General features: G+C 37.4%; 1 protein-coding gene and 1 pseudogene across 1 annotated transcript in view; both read right to left on the bottom strand.

Annotated features, from left to right (window-relative positions):
• Nucleotides 1–18,322, bottom strand: part of LOC110381433 (uncharacterized) — a 98,600-nt gene that overhangs the window by 60,055 nt on the left and 20,223 nt on the right. The window lies entirely within an intron of this gene.
• LOC135117035 (U2 spliceosomal RNA) lies at nt 7,450–7,632 on the bottom strand (annotated as a pseudogene).

The following is an 18,322-nucleotide window of genomic DNA, read 5'->3' as shown; positions in this document are numbered from 1 at the left end:
TCGAAGCTGTAAACTTCTTAATAGCATTTGATAAGGTGCGGCTTAACCGATTGTTGCCAAAGAGGTATGTAATCGAAATGTAGGTTTTGTTTTTCAAAGATATTACGATTTCTATGTTTATATGCAGAATAAAATTGCATCGGAACATATTTTGAGACACTCCATGGTCGGGATTAAAATGGGGTTCCCCAACAAGGGACACAGCTAGGACCTTTTTTCAACAGGATTCTTTGTCATGCAATTTATTGGTCTATTTATGGTACTGAACAAAGTTTAGTAAACTCCCAATTTACCACAAGCTTGAAAGTAGTCATCGACGTCGTTTAGCGAATACCAATATGCAATAAGTAGTAAAAACCTATATCCGTGATAAATGTAACACCACCAAATACTTCGACTGAGTCACTTCAAGTACACAATACTAATTTTCCACCATCTTTATGGCGTTCACATAATCGTTTCACCATTTTCCAGAGAGTGAGTCATACTGCGTTTAGTGAGTAAAGTTCGAGTAAAGGTATTCAAAACAACCGATGTTTTTTGTTTTCTTTCACGTTTGGACTTTAGGTCATTATGTTTTAATAAAGCTTAAGTCTGTAAATAAACTTACATTACCTACATGTATGATATTCATATTGACTTAAATGAACATTTCAATGCCAGATATCTTACCACTGGTATTATCGTATATCTTTATTTTCATTTGTACGAAATGTTACTTAGTTATAATTGTACATTTGAAAATTATGTTTTATTTATTTTAAATTAAAAAAAAATTGTTTACTATGCCTAAATTGACAAAGGCTTATGAAAGTTACCAAGAGCAAATTAAAAACCGAGTTACTGAGCAAATTGAACCGAGATATTCACACAGTTGTAATTCCTGCAATTACTAACAACTTAAATTCACAAGAAACTTATCCAGCTGTTTAAATAATTTCATCATTTAGCCCACCCAGTTGTCTCGAACAATGGGCTCCTTAAACAATACCATGGCATGCTGAAACTGCGCCACTGAAGCGTGCGCGGGCGCCGGACATGCCTCGCCGGATACACCGCCATCTTGCGATTGAAACTTGAACTTGTAATATGAACGTTTAGGGAATTGATGTTGTTAGTTTTGTTTTAGTTCGTTTGAAATAAGCACGAATTTTACCCATATCTTGGTATTGAAATCTCTCTGTCTATCAAACCAAATTATCATTTCTTAAATTTCTCAAACTATTTCGCTCTTCCCGAATAAAAGTAGCCTTCCTCGATAAATGGGCAGTCCAACACTGAAAGTGTTCTTGATATTGCTCCTGAAGTTACCGAGATAACGAGAGAGCCTTCAACGGAACAAACTATGCCTTAGTTTGTAAAGTAAAGATATCTACTATATTCTAGAAGCCACTCCGAGGTGTTACTATCTAGCACCAAAATAACGGATCATTTGAAAAAATAGCAAAATAAAAGACTAGGAATACAAAACATCTAATGACCTGCAGAATATAAATGTAATCTTAGTTTTTAAAGTCAGTTATAGTAAAAAATCCTTTGTGTATAATCGCGGAAAATAGTACAAAACTATTTATACTATTAATGGAGGAACAAAAACGGTAACAAAACCTAATTTTCCTTGTTGTAATAAGTATCAATAGAAATGTTCAATGATAAAGGCAACTATGTAAGTATGTACCTACTTTTAGCTTTGGTAGATAGTTTAGTTTCACGAAAGCGGTGAGCCATACTTGTTTGTGAAAATAAACATCACTTTATGATGATGATTGAGCACAAGGGCGGATCCAGCTTCGGCGCCAGGGGGGGGTCACACAGTTGTGTTCAAGTCACAATTTTTTTTATATTGTAGCTTATACTTCATTTCATATTAAAAGTAGTAGTATAAATACAATAAGCGCGATCGTAGCGAGCTCGAAATTTTTACGAATGTTAAGAAAAGTGTCTTCATGTAGAAAATTGCCCAAGCGGAGTGAGCGCAATTTCTGGTTTTTATACTACAGACACGTGTCAAATAAAAAAGCGCGAGCGAAGCGAGCGCGATAATTTTTGTTCAGGTCGAGGTCTAAGGTTAAAAAAGTGTTTTTATGTAGAAAATGGTCCGAGCTAAGCGAACGCGATTTCTTGGACATAATGACAGTCACAATATCGAAAAAAGCGCGAGCGAAGCGAGCGCGAAAATTTTTTTTCCAGTTCGAGGACTAAACGTAGATGAAAACGCTTTCTTGCTGTATAACAAATATACACAAATACAAGAAAGCGCGAGTTATTCGGGTTGAAGACTAAACGTTTGAAAAGTATTGTGTACGCAGAAAAGGGCGCGTACGTTTTTTATTGCAGCAACAGTAGGTAAAACATTTTCTGTGAAAACTTCAATTGTCTTACTATTGGTAAGGGTTCATGAGATCAGGGCCGTCTCTAGCTCATGTAGCACCTGGGTGCAATCATCACCCAAGTAGGTAGGTAAAGGACTTAAAAAATGTTTCCAAATCATTGTAGGCTCAAACTGTTGGCCAGATTTAAGTTATGAAAGTCGAGACAGGACGACGTAATTGTATTTTTTTTTATTATTTTGGGACACAAAAAGTTCATATGTTTTATAAAGCGCTGTAAAGTAACAAGCAGTCGGAAGCGCAAACTACTTTGTTTATTTGTATTTTGTTTTTGAGGACTCCATTAATATTTTTTTCTGCTATATTTGACTTATGAAGTTGTCAAGGCAAGGTAGATATAATATTGCGCGAGCGAAACGAACGCGAATTTTTTTGAGCCTACGACACAAAAGCACCTTATTAAGTACATTGTAAAGCAACAAGTAGCCGCGAGCGCAGCGAGCGCGAACTTTTTAAATTATTTGTTTGAAGACTCACAAATCAGACTGGGAATTACGTTCAAATAAAAAGGAACCGTGATTAGAGCGAGTGCCATTTGTGTTCGTTGTTTCGGTGCGTCAATAAAAATAATAAACAATCAGAAATACAGTACAGACATAGTCATTTTCTCGCGAGCGTAGCGAGCTAGAATTTTTCCACTTAGTTGGAGGATGTTAAAAGTTAAAAATAAATCAAAATGATCAATCCAACAAAGCGAAGGCGACTTTTTTGTCAGTATCATGATACAATGTGGAACTTCCTTATCGAACGGGTGTAATTTCTTCGAAATTTCGTGGTGGTGGGGCGTCCCGCGGTGCCCCTGATATCGAGGCGCCCGGGTTATTCGCACACCCTGCACCATAGGTTAACACGGCCCTACATGAGATACAGCATGTAATGTAGACAACCCGGACAGCGGATTCTTAGTAACAGGGTCCCGTTTCCTGCTTTTAGGTACGGATAAAGAATAAATAAAGAATAGAGAGCGAGCGTTGCGAGCACGAATTCTTCAGCAAAACTACTCTACTTGTAACTAAGTAGGTATCTACCTATTAACTCGGAATAAAAATTATCTTATACTTATAACAAAAACATTTAAAACATCGCGTTTAACCATTTCAATTATTGGTCCTCTTAAGTCCTGAACCTGGCCCAGGGGGGGTCATGACCTTGTGACCTACCTCCTGGATCCGCCGTTGATTGAGCATGACTCAACGACTAGGCCAATACAAAGTACTCCCGAGTTTACGCATACAAAAACAATGAGCATGTATGCACAAACTTAGCACACATGTATGGCTCAACCGCTCTCGTGAAATCAAACAGTGCAATATTCCTACAAAATTGCGTTCCAGTGTATCGAGCTTCTCTAAAGAGTCACCGGGACCCTGAGAGTAAATTAACACAGGAGGACATTAATCAGCAAGAGAAGGACCTTTCACTTGCTATTCTCTACAAAAGAACATATTGTTATACACCTCAATTTACCTACTTATAGTTATTACAAAAACCCTGCAAAATTCCACCATCTTAACTATACAACGGCGCGCGCAATGATGGTACTGAAAAACACGAAAACTTGGTTATCCAACCATCGCTTCAGAGTCACATTAAATAAAACGTGTCCGCATACTGAACACAACTAAAATAGACACAAATTACACACTAACACACAACTCATCATTTTCCTAGTTGGAGTTTTCCGGTGTTGATAATTATGTAGATATCTAGTTGTTGTCTGATGCAGGCACTATGAGTGGTGTTCTATTATTTCTGCCAGTTAAGTGAGTTCTCGACTACATGAAGATCTGTTCAAAATATCTTTCAAAAAATTTCCACGAACCACCATTTTTTCCATGTAGAAAATAAAATAAACAGTATTACAACGTTTGGTACCTTGATGACGGAACCTTGGGGGGCAAAGTAGATACAGTACTTGGTGATTTTTCTTTTCTCCAAAACAAATTTCAAGAAATAGGTCTAAATCTAAATTACTCCAAATGCGAACTTTTTGTACCGGACAATACTGACAGACAAGACACACTTTCAAAATTCAATGCAATAGCCCCGGATATTAAATTAATTGATAAGGACTCTCTTTGTCTCCTTGGTTCCCCAATATATGAAAATTCATTTTCGAATTTTATACAGGACAAAATACAAAATTTCAATCATATTTCGGAAAGGCTGCTCCAAATTAACATGCACTCAGCCATTACAATCATTAGATATTGTTGTTTTGGCCCAAAATTAACATACTATTTGCGCGCTTCCACTCTATGGAAGCACACAAACCTTTTGGAACAACTTGACAAAATTATCAGACACACATTATCATCAATTTTAAATGTGGCCCTAGACGACCGAGCCTGGGTTCAGGCTACTCTTCCCATTCGCATGGGAGGGCTTGGCGTCCGCAAAATTTCTAGTATAAGTTTACCGGCCTTTATATCCTCCGTCCGTGGTACTGAGAAATTGACCAGGAAAATTCTCCCTTCCACACTGGTCAATTGCGAGGTACCATGCCTGGCTGAGGCTGTAGAGGCTTGGAAAATCACCTGCCCGAATATTGATCTACCCGTCAACCCATCCTCTCAGAGACAGTGGGATGAGCCGCTCTGCAGAGCTACACGGAATAATCTGATTAATACGTCAATTTCTTCTGCAGAGCGAGCGCGCCTTCTGGCTGTGGGCGAATGGGAGTCGGGTTTATGGCTTCTGGCACTTCCGTCGTCAAACATAGGCACCTTGTTTGATGACACCACTTTCCGGCTAGCTATTTGCTTGCGTTTGGGTGCTCCGTGCTGCTCTCCTCACCGCTGCCCATGTGGTGAAGCTGTCAGCAGCCTTGGACACCACGGCTTGTCATGTAGCCGCAGCGCCGGCCGTTTTGCACGGCATGCGAATATCAATGACATAATCCGTCGCGCTCTTGTTGCCGTCGGCGTTCCAGCCATATTAGAACCCAGTGGTCTGGTACGCGACGATGGCAAGAGACCAGACGGTATGTCGTTGTTCCCGTGGAAGATGGGTAGGTCTTTAGTATGGGACGCGACCTGTGTCGATACTCTTGCACCATCTCACCTTCCTAGCTCGGCGCGATGTGCTGGTTCCGCTGCTGCGGCTGCAGAGGACCTCAAACGGCGCAAATATAGTACCCTGGTGGGTAACTATACCTTTGAGCCGTTTGGGGTTGAAACCCTCGGGCCGTGGGGTCCAAGTGCTCATCTCCTATATAAGGATATCGCTAAGCGACTTGCTGACACTTCAGGTGACCCAAGGGCTGGTTTTTATTTTGGCCAAAAAGTAAGCATTGCCATACAACGTGGCAATGCTGCCAGCCTCTTGGGTACACTCCCGGTGGGCAGCGATGAGGAGTTTTTTGATGCAATTTTTTAAATATTTTTATTTATAGTAAGTGTATATATTAGGTAATAAGTTAGTTGTATGTTGTATATATATTTATTATTAAGTTATTGTAAAAAGTTATTTGTATTACAAACATAAAATCACAAAATAGGTATAATATACTATTGTTTATCGATGTAACACATGTCGATTAAGGAACCTCTTTATCTTCAGGAAGCCGTTAAAAATTAATTCAGTGTATTTATTTATCTATTTCATCCGAAAAACTTTAAAGAACATTGTCAAATCATAAATAAATTCAACCACATGAAAAAATGGCGACCACAAAAAATCTATTACGTTGTTATTCTCTTTGAATTAGGAATGAGAAAAAACGTTAATTGCGGTAAAGCTGTGTTTTGTAAAAATAACTAAATTAGCGGTACCCTATGTTGCTAGAGGTTGATTAGAATTTTATTGGAATCATCTTATTAAATTGCTTTAAGAGGACCGGGTATATCATATTAGAGGATTCTCTTTTATCATGCAGAAAAGTTTTATGTTACTCATTTGGCAATACATGAAAAGAAGGAAAGGAAGCTTTTGTCCTGCGGTGGAACACCACGAGATGAAATGGACAAAATAAAATATTGCTACATACAAAGTCGCCCATAAAATATGTAGACACAGTCGGGAAAAAGCCAAACAAATGATGATTCATTAACTATTTATTTCTATGATGGCGCTTTCCAAGTCTATTTTAAATTAAATATTATCGCGAAAGAATCAGTGTTACTTCAATGTTTTGTTTTGCGTACAGTTTTAACATTAACCTTGCTAGTATTTTTGCTCGTTATATCATTCGTCACACCTCGCATATGAGTAAATGAGCGAAACAAACTCTTGTAGTGTGACGGCTGACGAGTTTCCTCTCTACGTTTACATTAACATACACCTATATAATAATAATGACTATGTATTTGCCAAGGCACTATGACTGTTCGTCTTAGGACCAAATAATACTTATTAAGATGACGTCATTGTAAGTCAAACTGCCAAACGTCGGAACTACTCCACGCACCTTGATAAAAGTAGCCCAAAGCCTTTCTCGATAAATTGTCTATCTTATCTGAAGAGTCTGAAGACATTATGAGCTCTTTCAAACAAACAAATATAAATTGATAACCCAGACACCAAGAGTAAGTAATGTAATGCATAGACACACGTCACTGTTGAAACCGCAAAAATATTTTCACGTCTTTAGACGCAGGCATGAAGCACCTATAAGTTCGATAAGTACCGTTAAAGGAATTTTACTCCACATTCCAAGAACCGAAGTACCATTTGATTGCGCCAGCGTCGATCGCAACTCCAGTTTCTATTAATTATCAATTCAAATAGTTTCGTATCCTTTACATTTCACCATATTTTGAAGCAATCAATGCTTTATTATGGATTATAAGCAAGAAGTGAGATTACTAAACAATGAACAACAAATAGATGTTTCCTGGATGTCTGCTTCCTTGCTGTATTGGACTCAGTCAGATTGGTTCCGTACAAAATAATCCAGTCTTAATCATAGACACGTTTATCAATTGGGTCTTTCCTAGAGAATCAACTCATAAATGAATGTAGGCAATCAAGAATATCCTCAACCACCAAACCATCATCTGTTGTTACGCAGAGAATGAATATTTTTTCACTGTTCTTCTCGCTCATTGATTTCATTGTTGTTCTGTGGGCCGATTCCGGGGGCATTGCAATACCGAGCCGACCCGTGACGGGAGTGGAGCGAGCCTCGAACAGTCAGTTATATCAATCGATTAGGGAACTTTCAGATATAAAGCTGAAAATAAAAAATAACAGATACCTAAGTACTACTCTTTGATTTTAGCCGAAAGGCTGAAACAAAAAAAAGAAAATTCACAATACTCACCAGCATATTTTTGGAAAAAGATTTTGGTGTACTTAAGTTGTATTCATAGACCACAGAATTCTATTTTTTAGAATGTGAGTAAGAATTTACAAAAAAATATTTTCATGAGTTATTAAAAAGAATGTTTGACATTGTAGTAAACAATACAATTTCCACAAGATAATCTCGTACTATTTAATAACAGAGTAATTAGCAACAATTACATAACATTACTACATATATCAAGGAACCCTAAGCGCGGTATTATTTCGGAGCATCCTTGGCGGTCACGGTGGTGATCGCGTTAATACCATTACGTGTCCATTACCAACAAATACAAGACTATTATTTAAAAAAACTATAAATTTCAAAGCACTTACGACGCAATAAGAACTTGCTTTGTCATTGTCACCATGTTTTTTTGGAAAATTAAAATTGGTCTGACGTCAATCGGAAAATAAAAATGTTGTTTTTCTGATTTGTATTCACATTGTTATGTATTATTTAAAATACTTTGTTCAGGTGTTTACATTGCAATCCATGTAACGGCAAATTAAAGCAGATAATTTACATGAATTTTATTATTGCTACTGTCTTACCTTGATCTTCTAAATAAGCAAAATACATCAGACTAACCGTTGCCTAAACAATAAGATACATATTTCAGGTAGAAAACCTTCGAACAAGAAAGCTAAACATCCACCTTTAATAAATAACCTTTATAGAAGACTAGCTTCTGGCAGCGGTTTCACCCGCATCCCTTGGGAACTACTTCCCGTACCGGATAAAAAGTAGCCTATTGCCTTCCTCGATAAATGGGCTACCTAACACTGAAAGAAATTTTCAAATCGGACCAGTAGTTCCTGAGATTAGCGCGTTCAAACAAACAAACAAACTCTTCAGCTTTGTAATATTAGTATAGACTAGGCTTATTTACAAGATTACCTATTAAAAAAAAACATAAGAGGAGTATATAAGAGGGTACATAAAATGAGAATATATGAGAGTATATAAGGTGAATACATAAGATGAGTACATAAGAGAGTATAAGAGAGTACACAAGAGAGTACATAAGGAAGGAACATAAGGTGGGTAAATACGGGGAATGCATAAGGAAGTTCATAAGAGAACATAATTAAGTAGGTATATAAGGAAGTAGGTACATAAGAGGGTACATAAAATGAGAATATAAGAGAGTACATAAGAGAGTACATAAGAGAGTACATAAGAGAGTACATAAGAGTGTACATAAGAGTGTACATAAGAGAGTATATAGGTGAGTACATAAGAATGTACATAAGAGAGTACATAAGGGGAGTATATAAGGAAGTACGTAAAGGGAATACAAAAGGTAGTACATAAAAGGATATTAAAAAAAAAAATCTCGTCATAATAAAAGTAATTTTTCTTGCACTGATCATCAACAACATAATCGTACGACGCGATCATGACAAATGACGGCTCATTGTATCGGTCTGATTGAGCAGCTATTTCGGTAACAGTATGCTATGCCCTGATAATATCAGTGATTTACTTACGCTTGGCTATTACTAGTTTACGAGTAAACGTAATTGGTAATAAGCAACAGTGGTTCATTTTATTTTTATCATTATTTTTACTATAAATAATGTTGAAGTATCTGTTTTTTTTTTGGGTATAATTTAGGCGGTCACCAAAAATATTTTTAAGACTCTAAGCTGAGGCACTTCTTCCAGTCTGCTCCGATTTCCGGTATCTCGGTTCGCTTATTCAGGGTGATGGCGAAATAGATCGGACAGTTACGCACAGAATTAACGCAGGATGGATGAAATGGCGGCAGGTAACGGGAACAACTTGTGACCCTCGTATTCCCCTTAAACTTAAGGGGAAAATTTACAAGAGTATGGTCAGGCCTGCTGTCTTGTATGGATCAGAGTGCTGGCCCACAAAAGCGACGAATGAAAGACAATTGCATGCGGCAGAGATGAGAATGTTAAGAGGTATGTGTGGAGTTACGCGAATGGATAGAGTGAGGAATGAGTATATAAAGCTTTGGTTTCCTAGGAAAGCGGTGCCGTCATATAGCGACCGTAATACAGCGGTGAAAGACATCACCAGAGCGTTGTCTATATAAACAAAATGGGACGGTTTCCTAGAGAGCGGTAGCTGACGCCGTAACTTCAAAAAGCGGTGCCGCCGTTTGCATGACGGCCGTCTTGACGGTGTCAGATAGTTTGGTGAACGTTTTATTGAAAGCGGTGAAGCTTTTTTTAATAGGTATTTGTGTTTTTTTTTCGGAACAACGTCAAAAATTTGTTACAACTCTTGGAGCAGCGAGGACGACGAAATTTTAATAGATTTCGTTCGAAACCACGAAGGCAATATCTAACATAAAAAGTAAAGATTATAGAAAAGTCAACTAAAACAGAATTGGTGTTGTGAAATTTGAGAAATATTAAATAAAACAGGTTAATAAGTATGATACAACTAACAAAAAGTTCATGACGGTGTGTTAAAACAGCCGTGGAACTTTCCACATGTAATCACCGTAAAGACGACCGTCTATTTGCGTCCGTAATAAGACGGCCGCTATATGACGGCACCGCTTTCCTAGGAAACCCAAGCTTTAGAGGAAGTTTGAAAGTAGCGCCGGTATCAGAAAAACTGCGTGGAAACCGGCTGTCGTGGTATGGGCATGTGATGCGGAGGAATGAGAGTCATGTTGTGAGGAAGGTAATGAGTATGAACGTGGACGGATATAGTGGAAGAGGAAGACCAAAGAAACGATGGATAGATTGTGTGAAAGTAGATATGGTAAGAAAGAATGTTACTTGTGAGATGACGGCAGATAGAAGCGTATGGAAGAAGAAAACATGCTGCGCCGACCCCAAATAAAATTGGGATAAGGGCAGGAGGATGATGAACTCCAAAAAAATTAAATTGACATTATTAAAAGGGCACTAAAGTATATAATGTTATGATCCAAAAAAAAAAAAAAATAACATCAGAAAAATCCCAAATCTCGCACAAATATTATTTTTGGTTCCCAAAATGGATTAATGGTCACCAAATTCTATCCAACTAAAAGATTAATATTACTACCAAAAAGTTAGTGACGAAAACGAATCGCTGCAAAACCGACTCCACGTAGTCTTGTCTGCCCTACCCCTAGAGTGCAATTCAAAACCGCGTAGGCGCGGAGGGGCGAGGCGGCCTGCGAGCTGAGGCGCAGGTAGTTTTAAGGCTCGCCGCTGCGGCTGAGGCTGGCCGGCGGAGCCGGCCAGCAAGCCGAAGCTGCGGTGGTGAGCGTGAAAACCATCTGCGACGATAAGCTCGCATGGGACCGCCGGAGCCGTGACAGAAGCCATGCTTGCTGCATGTTGCGTGCTTACATTTTAAACGCACTGAGTTACACACAAATTCATATAACAATAAATAAGCGACGTACGTTTGGGAACCCTAGTACATTAATTGGTATTTGGGAAATATTCTAGCGATCGTTAACTTTTTTAGTCTAACAAAAATGACCAAATTAGGAGTCATGGTATTACATAATTGGTAACATCTAAGTGGTGACAATATATAATATTTGGTCTAAAGTGTATTTTATAGGCGTCCATATATTTTTTTAGTAGTCAATAATACGAAAAAATGGTTTTATCTAATAATTATTTTGGAAACGTTATTTGGTGACCATTTATCCATTTTGGTAACCGTTTAGAATTTTTTGGTAGTAAAATAGGTACTTTTTTGGGTGGTGTTTAAACACAAGCTTTTTTTTTACTGGATTAATTTAAATTCGACTTGGTTTTTTTATCGAGAATACTTTGGTTGTATATATCCTATGGAATGTTTTCTATATCAGAGAGATGATGTTGTAACCATTATTAGTATCTAGCAGTTTACGTTAGGAAAAGATTCTGCCCACCAAAAAAAACATGTTAAAAGAAAGCAACAGCAGCTTCTGAATAACAAAGTGCTACCTATAAAATAAAGTATCAACTAAAGATATTATCTCCACATAAAATAGTGCTATCTACTGTTGGCAACAGAAAATAACTCCTTCCTGTTAGGAAACTGATATGCGTACGTGTAATTATATTGTTTTTACGTTGAATATTAATTGGTTAATTATCAATACGGTAGCAATGGCTTGCAAGAAACTTTCTCACCGCTGCACTGTAACTGCAACATTCTTGTGATGGATTCATGTAATGTCCGGAAATCAGGCCACGTTTTTATTTGTTTTATTTAATTACCTATATATTTTAATCAAATCACTTTATTTGTTAACACGAGTATGAGGTTATAAGTCTTGTTTTTCATGTTAGATCATATAATGATAGTTCTAATTGAATCTAGGATTTTGTTTTGAGAATCAAAATATAGTATGCGAAATATTATCCTTGTGTATCATAATCCAAAAAGGTAATTAAATAACAGCTTTAAAGCTTGAATAATTTGTACACGAATGTTTAACCGCAAAGTCTATGTTATTTCTTAGGCTCTAAATTATTAGGTATCTGTTAACCTCATTTAAATCGGTTCAGCAGTGACATCTTAAAACCTGGACAGTCACACATACATAAAGATAGGCATTTACAATATTATTATTCTCATAATATGTCCTACTTATAAACATACCGATTCCCACCGATAGTTCACAGTGTTCACAATTTATTACAAATTACTTCCTCGGCCGGTGTTTAGCGTCGTTTAATTCACAAATCACGCATTACGAGCATTTCCCTTTCCGAAATATAAGGCCGATGACACGGGATGTCTAATGTTGGGAATTTATTAATAAATAATATACTGGGAATTAGGCTTTGAACTTGCTTTTATAACAGGTGGATCAAAGGTGATAAGTCGGCGCTACTATTATAAATTTGTAAGGAACCTTTTCTATAGTATTGCCGCCGTTTAACTCATTCTGGGGAAACTACTTCCCGTACCAATTCAAATAAAATTCATATAGCATTCGCAATTATCATAGTTTTGTATCAGTAACAAAACATTAGATTCAGTAGACAAACTCTATTAATTTTAAGATAGTAAACAAAAATATTTTGAACTAGTTCCACAGGTTCCTTACAAGACTTCTCCTTACAATAATATTCTATATAGATTCCAACAAATATACTAAGTACTGCAGTCATTGATGTACTCTATTCTCAGAAACTTAACCGACCGTGTGAATGAAGAGTATTAGCGCCACGAAGTCGTAAGAATGAATGTGTTCTACGATACATCGATTCGAAGAACGGCGATCGATTGCATTCATGATCGATTATATTTATGAGTTATGATTCTTGCCGTATGGAGGAAAGCTTATAAGTATATTGTCGATAGAAAATACCATGATTTTCTGAGAATGTTTGTAGTCAACGCTCCTTTTGGGATCTTTCCCTTAATACAGTCCAGTAACTAGCAAGATGAGCAATTTAATCTACTTACAATCTTCATCTTAATCTAACAATCTCTATAATATGAACGATTGCATTCTCTCATAACATTTCAACTTCACATTATCAAAACAATGCTACTGATCTATTTGTTGCGATAGTATCGAGTGATCGAGTAGCTCTTACGTCATCGCTCGTGCTTCCTCGCGGCGACGCGTAATCGATTCGTATCGATATGGACCGATTCGCGGTGAAATTGAGTGTTATTGAGTCGGAGTTAGTCATGCGAGCCTCTTGTGAGCACATGCCTCTCTCCTGGAGGGATATCAGGAGGGGAACATACTCCATAATCATAGCCTTTTATTTTCCCACTAAGTATAGGGCACAGGTCTTTCTCTCAGAGAAGGAATATACCTATGCGTCAATCACTACGGTTGCTCAATGCGGGTTAGTGATTCCAGACCAGACTTTATAATCCAGGATTTATCATGATCTTTTTCCAGCCAAGGTATGACAAATCTACAAATAGTCTTAAGGCGAGGTCCCACCAAAGTTAGATACCAAATAGATAGCAGTTTAAATGTAGCACGCAATTGGTTACTATTTGCTATACCGAGTAGACCAGAAAAACATGTGGAATAATCTAGCCTTTAGTCAATACCTACAGTTATTATGAACCCACTACTTCTGCTTACACGCTCTTGCAATAGTTTCCAGAGCCAGGAAGCTAGAACAACGATGACTACAGACGAGGAAGATTATTATGATCTAGAAATAGCCACTACTTTATTATTGTGATTATGAGTCAACAGCGCAAGAGGGAAATGGACTATTGTGGTAACTTGCTTCGTACGTATGTATGAAATTGTGAGGTAGATAATTGATTTAAAGCGGGAATAGTAATTTGAGCGAGTAATTTGAGCATCTTCAGAACGTTACTGGTACGGCTGCAGGACTGTTCAAAATATCTACTGAGGCCCTGGTATACAAAGGACTCCTGAAGAAACTGATAAAATTAAAACTGTAAAAGTCTAACGCCCCCTCCCGCTGCACCTACTGCGTAGTGGGATATGGGAAATTCCATCTCCAAAGAAAAATTTACCCTGACCTTACAAAATTTAGAAAAATACTCATATCCAGATATCGTAATCCACATAAATATTCATATTCAGATACCATAATCCATACAGCAAGTACTAAACTCGTAAATAATGTACCAATACCAGTTGCACCAAAGCCCTCACGGATCGAAGGTGCGGTGTCACACGCGACCGCGCGCGCACAAAAGGATAGCCGCGCTACCGGCGCACGCGCGTCTCATTCAAATGATCGTAAACGCTTATAAATGAAGATAGATGTTAGTATTATGGGTTCCGTTTAGAGAGGAAGGATTGACGAATAGAATTTTAGTGGTAGTAATTAACGTGGTAATTAGAGGTACCTACACAATGCTTTACCAGGAATAGACGTACCTATGTATGTACCTATTTTATATAAAAATATGTAAAATGTTTTTTAACAGTAACTCGTTTTTCATAGCATTAATCCTTTCCCGATAGAAAGTACAAAATGTAAGTCAGACGAAATTACTTTTGCATTAATAATATTTCCTTTCGTATTCATATTTAAGAAAAGCAACTTACCGGGAAATATTTTAATACTATTATTTGTATCCTACACATATGACATACATTGTAAAGGATCCAGGAACAAAACTACATATTCATTCTGCAGAGTAACAAATAAAACAATGCGGAGGTCAAACATATGCGCCCGCGCAAACTGAAGAAAATATTTTCACACTTCGCTGCGCACGGACCGTGTTTACTTTGAGTTTTGTTGGTTTTAGTCAGAACGTATTTAAGAGGTTCATCTTTGTTCATCATTATTGAAAAAAAAACGTTAATACCATTTTGGACTGAGACAAGTAGAAAAAATCTGGGTGTACTTCGTTCTAAAGAAAAAAAAAACTCATTTTTGGGAGGTTGGTTAAAAAGCCGATAAGCGTTTGAAGCTGTTACGAAAATTATAGATGTGACGAGATCTTGATTCCGATTCACCAGATCAATCGATTTAGATCAACATAGAACTATTATGATTTAGGGAAATTTAGGTTTTCATAGAACTATTATATCGAGGAATTTAGGCCGGCGCCTTGTTACGACTTCAGGGAACTTTCTCTGTGTATTATATCATAACGGGTGCAGATCCGGTGTGAATAAATCAATCATATATTATCTGAACTGGCTCTTTCATAAGCGGTTTTCCGCGGTTTCGCTTGTATCCTGTGGGATTTCTAGTGATTAAAATTAGTTCAACGGTTTTATAGAATTTTCCCCGCACCCGGATATGTACCGGATAGGACTTAGGACTAGCTGTTGCTGTATATCAAACAAAATGTATTTAAATTGGTTCTTAAAGTAGTTTTGACATCAAAGCCCGAAAGATAGGTAGATACAATTTTTCTCGAATCTTTGTGAAGCTCAATTTGTGACAATTTTTTAACTCACGCAGTGTCGAGGTACACAGTACAAAGTCATCATTACGGTGTGCAGCACGCGTGAAGAGGAGTGGCAGACCAGTCCACTGTGACGGCTGCCGACATCTTGTTGTGACTTATTAAAACAATATTAAAGAACAATATGGAAAATACAGACACGTAACCTCAAGCAAAACCACTGATGAACACTTTAACAAGAATGATTGGCGTTTAAACACATAACCAAGTTACACACTTAAATCTAGACTATTAACTACTTGAAACATCATTCCAGCTAATTAGTACATCAATCAGAACTGACAGACATAATTGTAATCGTAACTCATAAGTAGATATTCAAGTAAAAAAAAACTTAAGTCAAAACGTAACGCAAGTAAAAATTACACGTTCGTAACCAATTTAATATCTAGCGAGGAAATTGAATAACATATAATTAAACAATGATTAATCATACGATCGAATCTCCCGCACCACTGCGCATGCGCGATGGTATCGTAACTCGCAAGATGGCGCCCACAATGGCGGGCTGTCATTGAATTGTTGTAAAACTGACAGATTTTCCTGAACTGATCTTATCGTAGCTAATTAATTCTCAAGGATTTTGATCTTAATAAGCTCATTCGTTTATATAAATGTGTGACTAATAAAGATATGAAATTCACGCAAGTTAAAAAAATTAAATTTATTTTCCTCGTGCTAGGTGATTGTCTGCACTGCACTACACTTAAAAGTACTGAAAGGAAACTGACACACGTTAGAAAAAATACGTAATTGCTGTCCTACTCATCGATGAAAATGCTACGCTACTTTTTACCCTGTACCGCAAAGTAGGCACGTAAAGAGCGTAAAACAGAAGTGAAAAACTTTTGTATTGTAACTTTTCAATTGCGACATATTATTCCTATTACGTGCTTTGTTCGAAGATCTTGTGGACTACACATTAGTAGGTATGATAGAAATCAATTCTATCTGCCCACATCACTACGTTTCATTATATGATACAAAGAACAAAGGTCGAATGATGTGCTTATAATTATCGACTATCAATCAGTCTAAAGGGCTTTCCATCGCCCACAAACAGTCATACATTACCGCTTATTGTAGCAGTTGTATTAATGTCTGTAGTGACAAACCAGCAATGTATAACGTATAGAAATAGGTCGCGCCTACATGGAGTTTTAATAGTTCGTTTATGGCGCCATTAGCACCTACGCTTTTGAGTTGAAGAACCTTTAATCTTATTGTTTGTGGTTTATTATTGTTTTTCATTGGTTTTGTTTTTATTTTGATGCCTGTTAAGATAATAGCGAAGATTTGTTTGTGAAAAGTTTAACTGATGGGTCTTTAAGGAGCTTTTATAAAATGTTTTTCACAAAGCTTGATATTATTGAAGAAACTATTTTCGCACCAGAAAAAATGCATGTATAAAGATTTGATTCAACCGGTACAGCCATTCCCAATAATATTTTACTTTGTAAGGATAGTGTTAAGAGAGTAATTCCTAGTATTCACTTCAACTTCCCACCTACTTGGAATTTAATACATACTTCATTCTTATACATCCTAATAAAGTCTTACAAATAAACTTCAGCAGACTTCAAAGTAGAAGTTCGTGCAACAATTGGGTTTAAATAAACTGTTACGTGTAAGGAAACGCACATTTAGCTTAGTGGAGCAAAACATCCTGAGTACTAAGTATGGTGGTTTATGGTAAAACACGAGGAATCTATGGACGGTTATGCCGTGTAGGCGTGGTGTAGGTCCTCAAAAGTAAAATTACTGAATCGAGTGTGATGGATTAATGGAAAAAAAATATGTCAAAACTTATAGTGCCTTTGTTCCCATAATTGTAATCTCTAATATTATAAAGCTGACAAGCTTGTGTGTTTGTATTCTTATATGCATCAATAACTCATCCATCCTCCGAGCCTTTTTCCCAAACTACGTTGGGGTCGGCTTCCAGTCTAACCGGATGTAGCTGAGTACCAGTGCTTTACAAGGAGCGACTGCCCTATCTGACCCCCTCAACCCAGTTACCTGGGCAACCCAATACCCTTTGGTTAGACTGGTGTCAGACTTACTGGCTTCTGACTACCCGTAACGACTGCCAAGGATGTTCAATGACAGCCGGGACCTACAGTTTAACGCATCAATAACTACAACTCTGATTTATTAAAATATTTGGTCGAGGAAGGTTATTAGCTACCGTAGTTCTGACTGAACGCGGGAGAAACCATTGGCGAAAGCTAGTCAATTAACACAGTTTCAATTTCTTGCTGTACACACATTGGCGGCAATTTGACCTGACGTTATCATCAATTATTGACGTTTTAACATTGGCTCACTGTTAATGTACTTAAACCATGGCAAAGGGAATGGGAACGTTCTGCGTAGGACGGGGTCAATGCACTTCAATTGGCAATATTTACTGAACGTGCCAAGGGATTTTAAACAGACCAGGTATGTGGCTACTTTTGTATATTGGTTATAAAAGAATTTGTTTATTATTGTTATCCGAATGTAAAAGGATTTAGAGCAATCTGCCCTTATTTTGAACAATTCGAAAACGTAGCAATTCTTTATTCAAAGTTCTTGCATTGAAAATAAACCGGCCAAGTGCGAGTCGGACTCGCGCACCGAGGGTTCCGCCAACCGTTCAGGATCTGGAAACCCTGAGAAATCGAGGGCAACTCTTGAATATTGTAGGCACGCATCGAGTCACTACTAATGGGATCTTTTATTTTTGAGGGATTAATCACCTAACGAGCAACAATTTCAGTTTTTTTTCGAAACTGCCTGAAGAGTT

The sequence above is a fragment of the Helicoverpa armigera genome, chromosome 6 (assembly GCF_030705265.1).
Source record: "Helicoverpa armigera isolate CAAS_96S chromosome 6, ASM3070526v1, whole genome shotgun sequence".
Taxonomy (NCBI): domain Eukaryota; kingdom Metazoa; phylum Arthropoda; class Insecta; order Lepidoptera; family Noctuidae; genus Helicoverpa; species Helicoverpa armigera.
The sequence above is the reverse complement of the archived record's forward strand: the minus strand, read 5'-3'. Positions and strand labels throughout refer to the sequence as shown.